The 17,341-nt window shown below is 35.5% G+C and overlaps 1 protein-coding gene across 3 annotated transcripts in view; it reads left to right on the top strand.

The window, feature by feature from the left end:
• The window catches only part of METTL15 (methyltransferase 15, mitochondrial 12S rRNA N4-cytidine), an 86,177-nt gene that overhangs the window by 7,977 nt on the left and 60,859 nt on the right, over window positions 1-17,341 (top strand). The window lies entirely within an intron of this gene.

Below are 17,341 nucleotides of genomic sequence, written 5' to 3'. Positions count from 1 at the left end.
GTTGTATTATCTAATGTCAAATTGCTGTAGGCATTTGGCAGCCAAGACATATCAAAAACATGTACGTAGCTTTTTTGGGTTGACTAACCATAAATATTAAAGAATGGATTAGATTTTCAGTTGAGCCTTTGTAAAATTTTCATTGCATTTTAAATGTCTTCTCAGTTATAACTGAGGAAAGAAGTTTCTTGTGAGGTAGCTGAGGAAATCAGCTCTGTCTTGCTAAGTCAAGTGATTAGCTGAAGTCATTCAGACATTGAAATTTTAATTTCCTATGGAAATGTTAATAAGGGTGTGCTTGAGTCACAATGTCATTAAATCTAATTCCAGACAACATTACTCTTAGGAAAATGAGTGAAGTAAATAATGCATATTGAGGCGAGGTTTTTGCTTTTTCTCCCTCCGGTCTAAGAGGGAAGGGGGAAAGGGCTCCTCTGTGGCCTGTTGCATTGACAAAATTTGCTCCCAGGAAACTTTCTGGATATTTGAAATTAATTTTTAGGCTATTGAGTGATTATGATTGATAGCTGCTCCAAAATACCATTCATAAGTCTCTTTTCTGTGTGGAATGATGTAGAGATGGTTGATAGAGAATGCAAGTTACTGAAATGCTTGAATATGTAGACCTGGTGTGTGATCTTACGAGTGTTTCTGTTGTTTACTGGGATAATTTAGTAGCACCCTCTGGTGCATGGATGAGCTAAATGTGAAAAATGGGTAATAATGGTTTCATTAGGTTGAGTTGTTGGATAGACTGGCACTGGAAAATTATTTTATATTGTACTTAATACATTATGTGAGAAGGTTGTTTTCCTATGAAATGCCAACTGTTTATTTAGATTTCTTTTTGTAATGTCGATTGTTAGACCTGGAGTGTAAACAACTTTTTTATCATTTTGTATTCTCAAAAAGATGCTTCTGGAAAAACTTCAGTTACATTCCATCTATAAATCCTTATTTTTTTTAAAATTACATGTGATATCTTTTTACATAGATGAAAGACATGTACTGCATAGAACTGATTGGAGATATTTTTTTCTTGCAACTAAAATTATTTTCTGCTGTGTAATTCATTTGCTTCTTCCTCATCTCTCTAGCAGATACTACAAAAAATGGTTTGTATGGTGCAGTGTATTACCATTAGCAAAAACTGAAACTGTAAGATTTTTTTTTTGGTCATTTTACTTTCTGGCAGGTGATATTATGAGACCTTTTAATCCCTTTATAATATTTTCACTGACAAGTTCAGCTCTTGTATACTTGAGGAAGGTTTGGATGGGAGTCGTGCCCATATAGGTCTGTGGCTTTATCTGTACAATGTAGCTGCTCATACATTTCATAGCACTCTGATCAACATCACCTTTTTGGTAGTAGATCCAGAGTTTTGGAAAGCTTGTTTACTTTACATATGTTTTCAACCTTTTGAAATATCCTGCTGGGAAACTTGAAATGACTGCTTTGCTCTACAGGGTAACCTTGAGCGCTTTTTGGCACAGATGTTTTTATTTTCCAGCAGTTCCTTTTTTAAATTCATTTTTCATTGTTAAATAATTTTGTATTAGAACATGGCAGCATTTTCTTACTGGTTGAAATTGAGATGACATTGGAAAATAGACTTAAATAGCAAGTCATCTTTTATTTTTGGGGTTCTTGATAGAAGTAACAGAATGCAGATGCAAATTGCAACTTTTTCAGAATGGGAGGTAGGAGTCGGAGAGTGTCTGGGTACGTGGTTCTCTAGATTTGTAATATTTTCCATTCTGTGTGGTAATAGTTTTGAAATACTTATTAAGAATCAAAATAGGTACGCTCTAGTTTAAAAACAGATATGCCTAATTTACTGTATGAAACTAAACATATTTGCAAAATATTTTAAATTCTCCTGAGAGGGAGGAAAGGTTATTAGTATGTTAAAGGCTAAATAATGCTTCTTGCTAAATAGCAATGGTATAAAAATATCCTGATAAAAATGCAAGAATATCTTTGATTAGCTTTGACCTCTCATTTTCTTAGTTTTAGCATTTTTTATTTGCATGAGAATAACAGCAAAGTGTATGTTTTAATAATTTTTTCATCTGTGACTGTGTGTACAATTTCGTAATTTATTTAGAGAGATGCTAAAACATTCCAGCATTTCTCAAAAAGTAGATTTCTCTACTAACAAATCTTCATTGCGATCCCACGAGTAACCAACTTTCATAGCATGTCTCACTGTGCCAACACTTTTTATCAATCCGTTTTATTTAAAATAATTTCAAAAGCCTTGCCTTTTGGCAGGCATATAAAACAAGTATGCCTTTTTAATTTTTGTATATTTAATTGGAATCAAAGACAAAGTCTTAGTTGTGCCAAAATAAAAAGATAATCCTTTCTCTACGTGGCTGATCTATGTGTGTATTAGGATATAGTGGTAGGTGCAATAAACAGATTTGGGATAAATGGGGAGGATGCAGGAGACTTATCCATTGTAAGCCGCATCTTCAGTCAACTGAAGAAGCAGTGCTTAGAACCGAGAAATACAATTATTAAAATTTATAGATATATGGTTTGGAATTAATCAAGGGTAGGTATTAAATAATTAGGTTTTGCTTTTCAAGCTTAATCTAAAGTCCTTGTTCAATGGCTTTGAGAAGCTGCACATCTTTCATCTTACCTGAGGTGTGTTCTTTCAATAGATGTCACTTCTAGCAGAGCAGTAAGTGAACACCCTGGCAGAGGAGAAGATGAGAAAGATTCATAGAAACTTTCTGCCTTCTCCTAGATAATTCTGTTACCTGCTCGTATTTTGGTGACTGAAGTGCTAACATGGAGAAAGAGTGACCTCAAATGGATTAAATCTCCGAATCAATATTTTTGCTCTAGCAAAAATAGTTCTAGATTTCTGGTAGTTCTAGAAATATGATTTGATTAAATATTTTGCAAATTTTGACAGATGCCATCCTCTAAACTCAGCAAGATTACTATTGTGAAGTCTGAAGTGAGTGTTAGTGGTGTATATTGTATTTGCATAAAGAGGATTTATCTTTTTTTATGAAGGATTTTGTGGCTGGGTAATTGTTGAGCAGGACTGAATACAGACCTCTCTGCTGACCTTGAATTTATAAGCAAACCGTTACCTAGGGAAAGTATAAAAATGACAAAATGACCTCTTTCTTATAAGTGGGAAATGGTATCCTGTTGAAAAGCCCTTCTCAGTAGAATGTAAACCACTTATTTCTGAAGTAGTAAACTCTTACTTGGCCACAAGTAGCACTTAATTAGCTGTTTGGGTTTTTTCCCTCAATATTGTAGTACTTTCATGTTTAGAGGACTTTCTAATATACACAGACTTCTATAACACTAATAGGATTCCCCTGTATTGCATAGATCGTTTGGGAAGATGCCCAAGTTGTGATTCATTATAATGTTTTAAGGAATTATAAAATGCTTGCAGATTCATCTGGATTATTTTATCATGGTGACATGATCTGGATGGGTTTCATTGTTTGAAGAATTTTGCAGACGCTGTCAGGTTATTAAGATCTGCTGTATTTCTTGAATGGCTTCTTGGTGAGACTTTAAGAAGTTTACCTTATTTTTTGTAAATTGGGTTAATGAATTTCTTTCAGATGTTTTGAGCATGGCTTAGAGTAGGTTAAATGGTTATTCACTGCAGACAGTGTTGATCTGGTATAATAAAATCATGAAGAAACACTTAAGTACACTAGATTTCTATAGCAAAAATATTTAAAAGCTTAAGCCAGTGCTTAAGATGACTTTCTGCAGAATTTTTGGATTTCTGTGTTGGTTATACTGGAAGCATTAATAAGAATGATCTTTTTTACAGCAAATGTATAAAAAGTACTTTTTCTGTTAAACTCAAGACTGTTTGTACAACTACCTGTCTAACCACTGGTTTATGGTTGAACAGGTATTTGTACAGAATCAGATGTTAAAAAGTTGCTTTACCTGTATTTTATATCCAGTCTTTATCAAAAGAAGTTGACTAGAGGATAATATGAGTATTACAAAAGACTAGACGAAATATATGAGAAGTGCATCTTGGCGTGACAGATAGCGTTTGTGTCCTCTGTTTTCCAATTTGTAGGGTTTTAATAATGCAGTAGAGGATGAATGAATTGTTTAATTGTGACTTTGGCATTGGAAGTTTTTCCACATTGCATCAATTGTTTCTGTATTTTTTGAGCTTCCTTTGGAAAATGCTTTTAGATTACATTTAAAAAATATTTTTTAAAAATGTAATTACATTTAAAAATTAGGTTTAAATAAACCTCACGTTCTTTTTAGCACAAATTAGGGTTCATCTGCATTAGCATTTCAGTTCTTTCAGTAAAGAATCTTATTTTGAGAGGGTGTATTGATTGTCCCTGCTTGAAGCAGATGGCTCTTGTTGCAGGGCACAAACTGGGTTTCTTCAGACGGCGCCGGGAGATGAATTCTGACAGTGCTCCTTGTGCTCCAGCTGTTAATAAACGTTCAGCCTCGGTAAATCCCACTGGCACGTGTGTCAGGTCTCTGACAAAATGGTTGTTCTGCCCTTTGAGAACCTTCTTCCACTGGCCTGCTATGGTGGGCATAGCCAGAGGGTGCTGGGTGAATAAGCTGGTTATTTTGGTTTGTTCCTGTACACGGACACGTCTTACGCTGTTCCCTCTTCAAACTCTGCTTTAAATTCAGATTTTTTTTTCTCTTGATTTATATCCCTACAGCATTGGAGTTCTCCACAGGTGATCTTCATAGATAAATTCGTTCATTCCAATTAATTACACAGAATTTATCTTTACAGCTGTCCTATAAGGTAGCAGAGTAATATTACTGCTACTTTGCGGGACTTAAAGGCATCAGTAGCAAAATTATCCCTTGGGTGCCCAAGTAGAAATGCCCCTCTTCCTGCTTTTTCGAAGAGGTTAACATTTTGAGTTAAATGTTTGGTTTAGAGCTTTGAAACATGTTGGAGTGACATCCACTTGCAGTTGTTGAGGTCACAGCATGCCTGGGAAGCAGATCTAGAGTTCCTGACTTTTACAGCCAGAAAAATGAGAACAAATAATGTGACCTCCTGAGAATGACACAAGAGCTGCGTGGCAGAGGTTCCCCTGTTCATCTGTCAGCTGAGTGCTTTTCTTCATTACTGTGTTGGATATTGCAATTTCCAGTGGTGCTTTGCTTTCGAAAATTGAAGCGATTGATTCGTTCCTACAAAGTTTGCTGGTAGTCAAGCTGAATAGATAAGACCGTGAAATGTCCTTTTGCCACTGAAGTGGTAAGTCCCGGTTCCCTGCTCCCCATACATCTCCATCTCTGTACGCTCCTGTCCCTCCCTGACTGTTCTGCAAATCAGTTAAACACACTAAGCTGGCAGAAAACAGCACCTCTGCTTCTTCTGTATTAGTTTCCTATGCCATACTGGTAAGTTAAATCAGCTTATGGAAGCACCTGGTAAGCACCAGTGCTGGGAGGAATGGACTAGAAGAAGGAAGACTTGCACATGAGAAAACAGTTAAGAATTGCCTTTTTTTTTTTTTTTTTTCCTCTCCCTAATATTTAACATCTTGTGAAACCATGCCCTCAGTACTGATCTTCACTAGGCTGTTATTCTCTGATTTTGCTGTGAGAAGGAGATGAAGTATGCCTGTTCCCGGTGAAGATACAGCTTTTTCAGTTGGTAAAAATTAATGTTAAATACCGAGATTTGTGGGTCCTAGTGTGGCTTCTGGGGAAAACATTTAAGATTCTTAATTGCAACATTAATGCTCGTTTTAACTCTCAGGAGCCTTACCTGTTCCACCCTTTGCTCCAGGCCTAAAATATAACTCTAAGTTCTTTTTCAAGTTTGTCTGGTTGCCTCTCGTCCCATCTTCTCTTTGATTGCTCTCTCTGTACCGGCAGGATCGGGGCAGAATCTGAGAGAGCGAGAGACACAGTTTTCCTTTCCCGAGATCCTGTGCTTGGCGGTTTAGCCATCGTAGCCTGAGCGTTCACAAAGAACAACTGGGAGAGAAGTCTTGCTTTTAAATCTAACGTGTTTGGAAGTCCATGAGAAGAGTCACCTAGGATTATCCTCCCATTATTTTTATTTCAGAACTTGAAAATATCATTCCTGCCTAGTACAATGGTGGAATTGTTATAATTTTAATATCTTAAGCAAACATGTTTTTTTCCTGAACAGGGAAATGGTTGAGGACTTTTGGTGACTCTTTCCCACCCCCAGCCCATCAGCTAAAGACCTTCTGACGTCGAATATTTTCAACCTTCGGTTCTTAAAATCAGTCGGGACTCTAAGTGACAGAAAATGGGATCTTTCAATGAAAACTGTTAGATATTTTATTAATAATAAATAGTACTACTTGAGCAGGTTATGAAAAAGCAGATTTGAAATCTGCTGCTTCAGCTCCAAACCGTACAAAGCATTACTTGTATTTTGGTTTTTTGAGATGTTTATCTGCAATGGAGTTAAAATGATACTCTTGAAATTCTCTCCTTCACAAACCTTTTTGAGCAGGTTGTGCCAGTGTATACTTTTGGTCATCTAAATTTAAAACAAGACTTTCGCTAAGAAGGTCAATGAAACTATTTTCCTTTTGATCTTGCATCCTTGTGGGTGCCTGCATAGTTCTTCTGTAAGAAAAGTTTTGCTGGATGAGTCAGTGCACTGAGTCATAGGCAGCATGAAGCCTGTAGTGCTCTAGACTAACTAATTGGTAACAGTCTCAAATTTAATTAAAGCACAGTTGTCAGCTCTGTGTTACTGATTGACATCCCACTGAAGTATTTTGTTTTTAGCAACTTACATTAATTGTTTTTTGCTGTTAAAATTTGTGTGGTTTAAGATCTTGTTTCTGTTGGAATAGACCTGTCATTGCCATTATCTTTTACTATCCTCTTAATGATTTTTGTAGTACTCACTTTCAATTTTTTTTTTTCCTTGTTAGGTCACATTCAGTAATTATGCTCTTTACTATGCCTGTGGATTTACAGATGTTTAGAGTCCTTTGAGGATTTCTTAAAGTTTTCCTCATTAAGAACTGTCCTATTAGCACTGATGAATATTTTTTTCACTTTTCCAGAACTTTTGTAAGCGTTATGCAAATTTTCTTAAAAATTAAACTTGGAAAATTAATACATTTTTTGTGTCGGCTTGCAGGTTACATTTTCGTGGGTTTTTTCTTGTTTTCATTTCTAATGTTCCTCTAGTGTTGGTACCCTGTTTTAGAATAACAATTGGCTTCTCTCTATCCCAGTGCCTGCCCAGCATCCCCAGATGATGGCCGTGGTTTCCAGTATCGTTGGAGCTTTTCTCCCTCCTGTTCTTCAGTTCCTTTGTGTTTGTGTTTCTTTCCATGATGCAGCTTGAAGAGGCAAAGATCTATATGAGGGGCAGCGGGGAACAGGGCATATCTTGAAGCTGTCTTTATTAAGGAAGAAAAACAACCTCAGAGTTTTGGGAGAAAAGCAAGGTTTAATTTTTTTAAAAATAATTTGCATGATTTAAAAAAAACCTTGCTGCCTTTGTGTAGGACTCCTGCTTGCTCCAGCTGAGAACTGAGGAGTGAGAACTTGAGTGGATGATGGCTCTCCTTGCAACTGAATTCCTTATTTCTAAAACTTTTAAGGCGATATCTTTGAACTTTCAGAAATGGTCTGTGCTGCTTCCATGTATGATAAATACTGAAGCTGGGATAATGAAGAAATCTCTTTCTAGAGACTTGAGGAGGCAAAAGATGTTTTGATTACGTATTCTTTTTCTCTTGAACAGTTTTTCCTCTCTCCTGAGCTCATTAGATCTAAAGATCTTTCTAAATCCCAAGACCCTCAGCGATACAGAAGGGGATAACAGCAGAATTATACCTGGCCAGGTGTCCAATCTCTGGCAGAGCCCAGCAGCAGGTGCTAAGGGAAGCCTGACAGAATGGGGGAGCAAAGAATGATTGTTTTTCTACCTTGCATTACCTTTAATGCTCTGACAGTAGTTTAAGGACATCCTTGAGGGGGGGAAGGAAAAAAAGTAGAGGCTTGTGTTTGTGAAATATCACTGGCATGGTCTTTATTTCAAGTTTGATTGATCTCTCTAAAAAAGCGTGTTATTAGACCTCTCCCCACAACATAATATCCATAGTTTCAATATTTGCATGAAAGGCACTTTTTTTATTTGTTCTAGCTTAGTGCCTGATAATATCATCGGGTTCCCTGAGCTCTTGTATTTTGAGATAAGTGAATCATACCATCTGCTACAGCTGTATAAAAGCAATGTTAATAGTCCTCCGCAGAAAATTGCTGGAGCCTTCGGATGTTGTATTGGACCAGAGAGATGTGTCCTAAGGGACTCCTTTTCCACATTTCTTATCGTCTTGTCCTCATCTAAGCCCAGTTTCATATAAAGCAACAGTGATGGAAGATGTTCTGTTCCCTCCTGAAACGATCATGCAGTTAGTTCTGAAATGTGTTCTTTGAATGTGATTTTCTTGTTTTTCTGGATTGTAGATTTCCCTCACATCGACTTTCTCCTAGGAATGCAAGACTTACTGATTCAGTTCATTCTGAGCGCCCTTCCTTTCCATAGGTTTTCGTCCTTGATGCATTTTTCCTTTGTCTCATCTTGATTTTTATCCAGTTCCTCTCCTTTTTGAGCGGTTCTTCCTGTTTCCCCAGTTGTACTTATTCTCCATCAAAGTATCTATTCATTTGGTTTTGCACATAATTTAAAGTGTTTTAAAAACCTACATTTTTAAATAGGTTTATGGCTGTGAGTTTTTCAGGTAGGTATTTGTTCTAGCATCAGTTTGTGAAGATGCTTAGATATTTTGAATATGGTTGCCAAAATAATATTTATCTTAGAAACTAACGATATAATAAAACCTTTGAGAAAGATGCAGCATATTTCAAAGCATCTTTTTCAATTTGAAAGAAGCAGGAAAGACTTAAAGCAAAACCTCCACCTGTCTTACGGTCATTGAGGAGAACAAACCTCTACTTTGAGGGATCCAATTTCTAGACAGCATAAAGTCATATAAAAAAATCTTTCAGCTAAACTTTTCTTGCTCTATGCAGGAGATTTAGGAAAAGATTTCTGTGGTGGAGACTTGTAGCTTTGATTTTAAACATAGTGATTTGGGAATTACATTCTAGTTCGTACAGTGATGGTAGTAGCAGCATCTTCAGTGATAAAGTTGAATGATGTGCTGCTTTTGTAAAGTATTAACGGCTCTTCCTTGGAGAGGTGCATTGTTGCTCATATAATCTTGGTTATAGTGTAAAGTGGTGATAGTTTCCTATTTGTCCATGTCCCGTTTCCCACATTTGTACATGCAAATGTACATATACTTTTTGGTTTTCAGCACTTCAAACTTCTTTGTGTTGCATTATTGCTGGACAGAATCTGTTCTAAGTTGCAATACTAAAGATGAAGAAATGAGATTTCTGGCCTGTTAATGAGATTTCTACATCTCAGTACAGAAAGTCTGGAACATCCTACCAGTAGTGGGATTTTCATTTACTTCAAGTAGGGGAAATATTCAGGAATGTTTACATATACTAATTAATAAATGCATGACTTTTTTAATTGTGTGGGACCATGCTTTCTTTATCACACAAGCAGATAAATAATAGTGATAATATCTATTATTTTTCCTCTATAACTTAATAGAACATTTATGCAAAATACTTAGAGGTTGTATTCTGTGTACGTTGACATATTGCATGGTACAGCCAATGGTTTTGCCTTGCTGTGGTGGATGGATTACTTTTTAAAATGTTGCATGACATTTCTATCAGATTAGTTCATTCTTCCAGGTAGGTAAGGGGAAAAAACAAACAAACCAAAACCCCAATATAAATCATTAAATGGTGTCAGAAATGCCAGTCTTGGAAGTATTTGTTAGTGTCTTAGCTGCTGATAGAGAGAACAATTAGAGAATTAAGTCTTCATTTCAGCAAATGTTATGCAAAAATTCTGTCTTGTTGACCTGACTCAGAGTAGGCAAGAGTAAGTGCTCAGAACCTGGTGTCGTCGGCATTTAGAAAATCCAGAAGATAAATTTTAACACTTACTGAGGCATGAAACAATTAAGGTACCAATTTTAGAATAATTTCAAAGGCTATAACAGTTAAAATAATTTAACAAACAGTCCAGTAAATATACTTGGAGACATACTCTAAGCCCTGTGTTTTTTATGGTTTTTGTAAATAATTTTCTGAAGTGTTTTAGGAATGTCTGTTTTTTCTCAGCAAGTCAGATTGCTCAGATTAGGATTATTCTGTTTGAGTAGTATATTAAAATATGTAAATATTAAAAGCAAAAGAGTGGAAAACAAGGAGCAAGCTATCAAAATGAACCATGCAATTTTTTTAAGCGAGTATTAAAAGTTGTGTATAACAGTGATTCTTATCACAAGAAATGTAATATCCATACTGTTATTTTAGGAGATAGAGCTCACAGTTGCTAGTTACCATATCAAACTAAGTTTAAAAATATTATGCTGATAGGAAAAGTGGACATATACATTTTAAGTGGAAAATAGGTTTAATGTATAAATTGACAGTTGTGACTATGTAGCGTAGTGACAAACGTCTGTCTTTTGCATTGCTTTTAGAAAAACTCATACAGCTGAGGTATTTGAGTATGATGGGTTTTAGTCAGTGAACCTTTATTAAAGTTCTAATTTTCCTTTACACTTATTCGACTGCACTTACGTGATTTTTTTGTTCTCCACCCCTGCTCCCTCTATTTTACCAATAGCACTTGGCTTTGCCTTTTTTTTTTTTTTTGTTCGTGTCTGGAGGAGCTCAGCAGTGCCGTGTTGAGAGCTAGATCCAAAAAGATGTTTTGGTGGCTCGGATTCTGCCTGTGGAAGATTCAAAATCATAATTGCTTTTTAATTTTTCTTCTTGTGCAATTAACTTTGGGATGGAAATGCAGGGTAAAGCTAACAACCATGAATCTAACAGATCCAGCTAGTTGTGCATGTTGATTCCCAGGCAGCTAAACACTCTAGGCATGTTCAGAACATTAAATCTATGAGTAGTCTTTTGGAGGTAAATGAAACTACATTTGAAGATAAACATGTGTTTAATTGCTTTGCTCCAAGGGAGATGACTACTAATCTGTGTAATTACATGGAATTGTTACTGTTATCTGTATGGTCTTTTCTACTCTGTCACACTCATTTGTTTCATTTTATCTTAAGATAGATAATAAGTTCCTTTGAAAAGAACTGTGTTGTGTGTGTTTACAGTTCATAAAGCAAATGAGTTTTGCTAATGGTAATTCCTTTGGCCTCTAATCATGGCATCCAGGCGTTATAGCTGAGTAAAACAATTTGTTTGCGGGCAATAAGTCATAAACAAAGGGTAGCAAGAAGGTATTCTGTATTTACACTCTTTCTTCTTGTGACAAAAACCTGTCTTATTTCCTGTGTCTTTGTAGGGTTTTTTTAAAAACAGTTTGGTTGGTTGGCTGTTTATTTTTTTACCTGGACATTAGCAAGTTAAGTAGCATTGCTCTTGTTTGTTGTGTTTTAAACTAATGCTCTCTTAGAACTGGTTGGTTCAGCTACTGTGCGTATCTAATCTGTGTAATTAAGTTAGACGTAGCCTCTCTATGTTTATCATCTCAGCCAGTGAGAACTAACAGAGATGAGCCAAATCAGCTCCTCGTTTTGTAACATGCTGCCACAGGTAGGACTTACTCCATAAACAGAATATTGTCAGAAGAAAGTGAAGAGTTTGGTAGGCTGCTGCTTTCCAGCTTTTGACTTGGGGTGGTTTCTACACTGTCATGTTGAAATGCAAGCAATTAGTTTAACAGCTTCAATGCAAAATATAGTGCATTATGTTTTTAAGACACTACTTTATCATTTTTGTAATAGCTGAATGCCTTTTTAAAAAAATACCCACCTCAAAATAATTACTTAACATAGTTATGCCATTGTATTCTGTGCTTTCCAGCATTGCATGTTATATTAAAATACACAGGTAATACAATGGAAAACGTTTTTTGCCTTAAAAAAGAATGTAAAAGAACACTTGTTCAGACTACAGATTGTGGATACATGTTCTTTTCAGTGGCTTATGTCAACACTGCAGACACTTTAAATGTGTTTTATTACTATAATTACATGTTGCTGATTGAGACTTGTTACAGTGCTGTTGAACGAACTGCAGTCTTTCCACAAGAGGCTGGAAGTTCCTGGTGTTTGATTATGTGCTCTTAGGGGCAGAGTGGGTGCCTTCTGTAATCAATGAATTATGTGAAAAACTGTATAGTTCTACAAGGTTTTTATGGTCATTATTTTTGCCAGTGGTGAATGACAGGATGTTTCTCAGGGTCTGTATTATGTTTTGATTGCTGTATTAAAGTAATAAAGAGTATTAAAGTAAATGATAAGTCATGCTGTTCTCACTAGGAGTTTGAACTCATATTTGTGGTAGGAAATTAATCTGGTTTTAATTGCTCGTGAGTCTGAAGTATGTTCCTTTTTGTAAGGCTGATCTCACATAAATATAAATCAGTAACTGCCTGTTCTTTAATTATGTATTAGTGTATTGTACCTGCATACTAGATGAGAATATGAGCATCTCCAGTTACGGTGTATTGGAGGTCATTAAATCTTCCCTGCTCTATGAAGTTTAGTAGTGCTGCATTTCTAATTACTGAAAAACGTATTATGTGTTCGTTGCTTGTTTTAGAGTGACTATGTTTAGCTACACTAAGACAGTCACTCACTTTATAAGTAACTCCATATGGATTTTTGACAATATGGAAAACAGTTGCTGTAAAACATGCTATAAAATTACAAAAGTATTTTTTTTTAAATCGGTCATTGTTAATGATTTTGAGATATTTTAATGTAAAACAAAAAATTGTATTCATTATTTGAGAATAATTTTTAGTATTTCATAAATGCATGGCTGAATTCTACTATGGTCCAAAAATATTGTATTTATTTCATGAAAAGATGACAAATGTAACCTGCATTCTCAATAGCAGTGTATCTTCTCTTACCACTTCACACTTGACCTTTTTTGTCTTCAGGCGGAGATTATTTCTGCTAAAAGTAATGTAAAATTTCTAGAAAGAACACTTAAATATGTTGGAACCAAGTGATTTGCGGAAAATATTTGTATTGACTTCAGGTTATCAGCTGTAAGACTTGGGTGTACAAAAGCTTGCTGCCGTTTAGGAGTAACTGCATTCATGGATTGTAAGGATAACTTTTACTAATACTGTTGTGGCAATACTGCAAATATTGCTGTGATATAAAGCGGGAATTTGAGCCAGCACAGTTGCCTATCTTTCCAAAAAGCATTATAAACAAGGCTGATGGTCTAATCCCAGAACATCATTTTAACATATTTTAACTTATCTCTCTATTCACACATTCATTTATGTGGATACATCCCTTTGTTTGGATATTAGTAAATCTTCAAATGATTGGAACAAGATCTGGTGGACCAACACTACACAAAAATATGACATAGGCAAAAATAGCATAATATCGTGGCATGCCCAATCTTTTAATAAGTCGCAATGTTAGCAGATATAATTAGTAGCCAGTGCAAGATATGGAACATCAACCAAGGTCTGGAGATAGCAGAATTAATTGGCTTTTAGGGTGTGCTGGTTTACAGCACAATGTTCTGTTGCTCCAGACAATCCCTTGACAGCACATCCTCTGCGTGCTCTGTGCTTCTGAGTAGAACATCCCTTCTAATAACACCTCGTCTACCTTCCTGCAGCATCTAAAGGAGGCATTACCAGTGTGGTGTTTGATAGATCTGTGTTAGGGAAATGGATGTTCCTCAGTAGGTTGATGTGAAGTGGTGTGATAAGGGTGTAAATCTGTTGCTCAAGCTCTTCTTCTAATGATCTGTTCTACTCATCAACCCAACCATCTGCAAACAGTAAAGCTTCCAAATTACAGGCTACGTTTGGTAACTGCACCGTGTCCTGTTCCAGCCTTTTACTGAGCTGTTCATATCCTGAGCAGGAAGCAAATAGTCAGCAGGTCTGACCTTTTCAAAGAAATGCTGGTCCTGGAGCTGAAGCAGAGTAGCCCGGGTTCACCGGTGTCAAAAAGAAAGTTGGTAATATGTCATGTTTTACTGAACAGCTCTTAAAGCAGATAACGCAGTGGAGTTGGAGGACAATGTTGTGTATTAAGCCTGTTGAGTAAGAAATATGAATAGCCTGATCTTGCTTTACAAACATTTTTATTTTTTAAGAAGTGAAAAAGCTATGGTGTATATAATATGTTTCATTTGCAAGTCAGCTGAGCTTCGGTATCCTAAAGAACAGAATTAATTCTGTTAATCATATTGATTCCCTTCTGCCCAGTTCTATGGAGAATGAACGTGTGTGCTAAAAAATAAAAACCACCCTAGAGCACTTGAATTTTGCACAACTGAAATAATTGGAAATGAAAAATGAAAGGACCAAGATGGTAGGACAAACATTGTGGTGTTTTCTGAACACAAAGACTTCAAAGACTTCAATTACAAAAAGACTTCAATTACACGATCACATTGTGCAGAGTCAGTTTTAGCCAACACCGTAGTGGTGTAGATTTCTCCGGGGAGGGAGTATATGGAAGATTATGGTTGAGTGTGTTGTTTTTTTGTTTTGTTTTTTTTTTTTTCTTAAAACTTTCTTTCGAAATGGAACTTCTGTTATATATTTCGTAGAAAACATAGTGTGTCATGATGTTTGGGGGCTAACCTTTCCTAAGAGATCACAAATGCCATGTTACTTTGCGTTTCTGCATATCTAATTAAAACTTTCACCTTTGGATGCTGTTTCAGAAACCTATTTTAATATGTTCAGATATGAGTTACAAAGAATGAAATCAAGGAGCAGCTCAGATGGTGAAAAAGAGAGCTTGCAGAGTTGGTTATTGGAAAAAATGTTAATAAGCTTCTTGCATGAATAATGTTAAAAACAAATGGGAGATTATTCTCAGATCACTGCATTTTGACTTCCTCTTATAAAAGAATAATAGATTTGAAATGTATTTGAAAATGTGTAGCTTTTTTTGAAATATCCATTACTTAATCAGTAGGGAATGTTATATGAAATAATATTACCAAGAGAAAACTATTTAAAGGGTTCGTATGAGTAGATTTTTTTGATGTTGGAGGTAAGTTACTCTTCTTAACAAATTTTATGCATAATGTTGTTGAATTGGTAGCTGTGTACAATTCATGAACTTGTATTCACACTTCAGTCAGAGGTGAGCAATATTTTTCACGTTTATTTTTTTTCTTCTAGAGAATGCCATGGTTTTGGGGTTGGTTTTTTTTTTTTCGTGTGCGCGCTTTTTGATTTAGTTGTGGGTTTTTTTTTTAATTACTGTAGTATGCTCAAAACCAAATTGAGCATATATTTACATTAAGTTATTTTATATCATGGTACAATTACCGGAAGGACCATTATCAAAAAATATTATTTGTAATGCTACAAAGTTACTTTATTATCTAATGATAGAAGAACATTTATGAAATTTCTAGACGTTGTAGGTTTTTAAGCATGTTATTCCGATCAGAGTTGTAAATTGAGTCCAGCCATGAACTTCAGTTGACAGGAAAAAGACTCCATATGTCTTTCAGACGAAAAGTGATCCTACTTCCATTAGTCTCTCTTAAATAGATTGTTTGTTACCATAATAAGATGTTTCAAAGTCAACACCGACATTTTGGATTGTTCTGTGTAACTGAGCTGCTTTAAGTGACTTTACCCGTGTGTGACTTTGCAATTGTGCTGCAATTAATAGGTTTGGTTTTTCTCTCCGTAAATATCAATTTAAGTAAGTTTTTAAAGAAACGCTTTTCATTTTTTATTCTTACATAAATATGTTCACAGTGATCTAAGGGAAATAGTTCAAAGTTCCTTTTGAACTATATTATTTTGTTTGCTGCACATGATGATCACCATAATTTGTTCAGAAATAATTGTAAGAATATATTATTTTGTTTGCTGCACATGATGATCACCATAATTTGTTCAGAAATAATTGTAAGAATAACTTAAAATGCCAAATAATACCTGAAATAAACTCTGTGTAAAGAGATTTGAAATTACTTTTTGTCTCTGACAAAGTTATACCTTAATAGTGCCTTTTAAATGATTACAAAATTAAAGATTAGCTTCCTGCTGCTTATTATCACTTTCTGGACTGTGTTGTTCAGAATGTGTGTTAAGAAAACACAGTCCAAAATTTCATTTTTCTTTTCCATCAGACTTGGTCTTAAACATGATCTATACGAACTGCTCCAACATGTGGCTTCAAAAGTGATGAGCTGCAGAACAAAGTCTTTCTGCATGTACATCAAATAGCATCTTTGAGGCTCATGTTAGACGTTTTGCTGTACTTTGCAAAAACTAATCTCAAAATTGTCTTGAGAAAGTTCACCGTCCATGTGGGAAAGATTAAGTGGATTAAAGGCAAGTGCTGTAAGAAGTCCAAATGTTAAATACATGGTAAATGTTTAGGAGAAATGTGTTGTGGTGGTAGTTTTTTTAATGTAAAAAAAAAAAAAATTACGGAAGAAAAGAAAAGTATGGTTAGCTTGCTCTTTCAGTTGCTATGTTCAGCATATCAAAACAACATTTTTAATGTGATCATCTTTGGAGAGCTGTGTGGGATAATCTGCATTGCTAAAATTTGATTGAAAATCACCAGTTTGTGGAAATCTTTATGGTAAACTTGAGTTGTGCATGCTTAGGAGAAAGAAGGCGGGAGAAATATTCTGTTTATGTCCTTCTGTTGGTGGACAATTTCAGTAGTGAATGAAGTATGGGTCAGATACTGGTATGAAAAAAACCCCGACACTTTTTTGCTTTCTTCTAAAATGCTTTGCTGCACAGAATGGTGGTTTTTTGGGTTTTTGGTTTTGTGTGGGTGTTTTTGGTGGTGGTGGTTGTTTTTTGGGTTTTTTTCCTCCATTTGTTCAGTTTCCTATTAAAATACCTGAATTAGAGCATCATGTAATCTCAGAATAATTGTTTTCTGTTAATTAAAAATCACATTCTGTAACAAGTATGTGGTTTTGGCAGTGTGGGAATACTTTAAATTGTAGTGGTCCCAGACATAGCTTAACGGGTTGCCCTGGTTTTGGCTGGGATAGAGTTAATTTTCTTTCTAGTAGCTGGTATAGTGCTGTGTTTTGGATTTAGTGTGAGAAGAATGTTGATAGTACATTGATGTTTTGGTAGTCAAGGACTTTTTGACTTCCCCTGCTCTGCCAGGTACGCAAGAAGCATCACTTGTTTTGTGTGTTGTTATTGTTGTTGTTTTATCTTCCTTTACTGTCCTCATGGGTTGAGATAAGAACAGTTTAATAGTTTTTT

This window comes from Caloenas nicobarica, chromosome 5, assembly GCF_036013445.1.
Source record: "Caloenas nicobarica isolate bCalNic1 chromosome 5, bCalNic1.hap1, whole genome shotgun sequence".
In the NCBI taxonomy this organism is placed as follows: domain Eukaryota; kingdom Metazoa; phylum Chordata; class Aves; order Columbiformes; family Columbidae; genus Caloenas; species Caloenas nicobarica.
Note: the sequence above shows the minus strand (reverse complement) of the source record. Positions and strands in the feature narration are given on the sequence as shown.